The 2,500-nt window shown below is 39.8% G+C and overlaps 1 protein-coding gene across 13 annotated transcripts in view; it reads right to left on the bottom strand.

Moving 5' to 3' along the window:
- The window catches only part of LOC113808521 (cubilin), a 94,473-nt gene that overhangs the window by 1,686 nt on the left and 90,287 nt on the right, over positions 1 to 2,500 (bottom strand). The gene's annotated exons all lie outside the window — the stretch shown is intronic.

Raw genomic sequence — 2,500 nt, 5'->3', positions numbered from 1 at the left:
GTGGGAAGCGGGGACAGCGCTCTCGCGCGGGGACACTCGTCGAAATGGGGACTTGCTTCGACTGAGATGCACCGAATGGCGCTCGAACCACACGCTCATGCACGTATGACCACACTTGCGCGCGCGCGCTTACACACACACACACACACACACACACACACACACACACACACACACACACACACACACACACACACACACACACACACACACACACACACACACACACTATAGGGGAAAAGCTGAAAGGGTATATGAGAGAAAAATGTTCAAACTGCTCCTACAGTTTTTAGAGTATTAGAGTATTAGGAACTGACGAGGAGTCGTGAACAAGTGAAGGTTGCTGCTTCAGTCGAACCTTGGCTTACGAACTAAGAACTATGTAGATTATTCAGTCACTGAAAGCTTTTGACGAATAACCTTTGCACACTATAACAATAACCAAATGGAAAACAGATGAGGTGATGGAATTGCCGAGTAAGAAATAAAGTTCAAGGTTCATGTGACTTGTGTCCGTTGCCAAGTTTCCTCTAATGGACAACTGAGATTGTTCCACCAGCGGCATTGCTGGAGTCGGAATGAGGTGCTACAGGGTTAAGGATGCGGTACATTGGTTATCTCGGAATGAAAGGCTCGGGACATTATTGCTGCGACCTATTCCTGAATCCCGTTGGGAGGAGGTCGCGATAGCACTGTACCTTGAAAACTGGGGAATAGGTCATTCGAGAGGACAAATGCATCACTTATCACTAGTCTCCTACAAACAGGTAAAGTACATGAGCTGGGCATGGACTCTGGGTACTAATGTTATATAGCACCTACTCATATGATTGAGTTTATTCAATGTATGGTGTGGGTAAAACAGATTTAAAGAGGGTGAAGAACTCCAAAGGGAGGGGCACCCCACATGACTGGGTGTAGGGCGAGGAGCTAGAGGTCTCGAAACTTTCTACAGCACAAGAGAAGCGGAGACTGTATCGACTCATTCCAAAGAGGAGCATGCTTATCAAATATCTCTATATTTTTCCCAGAAAAGGCAGAAACTCATAGACTACAGATATAGTGCTGAGAAGGAAATTCCACAGTTGGTCCATGGCTGGCCATTGCTTGTATAGATTTGAATAATGACTAGCAGTGACAAAGCTTCATATGTGCTTGGCATGCTTAGACATGGTCATTGACTGTGAAGAGCTAAATAAAGATCAAAATGCACTTCTGCCATTTAATCGAAAGAAAAGAGCCTTTCTATTTGTCATTTTTCACCATTTGGTTTAGTTCATATTTGCCACACAACAAAAAGTAATAAGTTGAAGATGGATTTGCCATTGACAGCTGCCAGAATTTTATCCATGCTTTGCATTTTTCTAAATCCCTCCGAAAGTGCACGTGTTTTATTATCATTTAGATTTTTATGTTTCCATTTCATACAGATGAACAGTTGTAATTGTAATTTCTGTGAATGAAAGGATGACAATACAAACAATGGATTAACAGATCAACTTTCTAGCTCTGGCAGCGGGATGTGGCTTTTGGCGAATTTAGCTTAAGATTATTAGAGGTGTCCTTATGTGTGTGTGTGCAGTAGAGAAAGGGAAATTTGTGTGTGTGTGTGTGTGAGAGGGTGTGTGTGTGTGTGTGTGTGTGTGTGTGTGTGTGTGTGTGTGTGTGTGTGTGTGTGTGTGTGTGTGTGTGTGTGTGTGTGTGTGTGTGTGTGTGTGTGTGTGTGTGTGTGTGTGTGTGTGTGTGTGTGTGTGTGTGTGTGTGTGTGTGTGCGCGCGCATATATATATATAGAGAGAGAGAGAGATCAGGAAAGAAATTTGGAGATAAAGGAAGAACCAAATTCACTGCAACAAATATAGAAACTTTATGAATGAGAATGAATATCTTTACAATACATGAAACGTATTTTACCCAGTTTCCAATATATTTTATACATGTATTTTCTGCGAGAGAGAGAGAGAAAACTGTATTAGGTAAAGTGTTGATATACTAGGTATTGCTTATTGAATAGATTTTCATCATAGATAATAGCCACATGCCGCCAGTACAGAAACCTGCCCTGTCTAATATGATGTATACTATATATATTATGTATTAATAACTGCAGGTTGGATTATTCTGTAACCTAAAGAACTCCTTAATATCTGTAATTTTCCGATACTGTAAACATGAAAGATAATGGCCTAAATCATGCTCATGAATTACATGCCATAGTTTTTGGGGAACATGCTTTGTTGCTTTAGGAAGGCCATGAGGAGCCATTCATGCATTTACTGTAAACTGGATGTAATCAAGAGATGAGGAAAAAATCAGTGAAAGATATTTTCTTCAAGAAAAATATTTATCTAGAAGACAAGACATAATCCAGAGAAGATGAGATGCACACGAGTTTTACAGATGTTTCCTACTGGATATATTAGTAAGCACATGAATATATATATGTATATATGTATATGTATATATATATATATATATATATATATATATATATATATATA

Source organism: Penaeus vannamei, chromosome 5 (assembly GCF_042767895.1).
Source record: "Penaeus vannamei isolate JL-2024 chromosome 5, ASM4276789v1, whole genome shotgun sequence".
NCBI classification, from domain to species: domain Eukaryota; kingdom Metazoa; phylum Arthropoda; class Malacostraca; order Decapoda; family Penaeidae; genus Penaeus; species Penaeus vannamei.
Note: the sequence above shows the minus strand (reverse complement) of the source record. Positions and strands in the feature narration are given on the sequence as shown.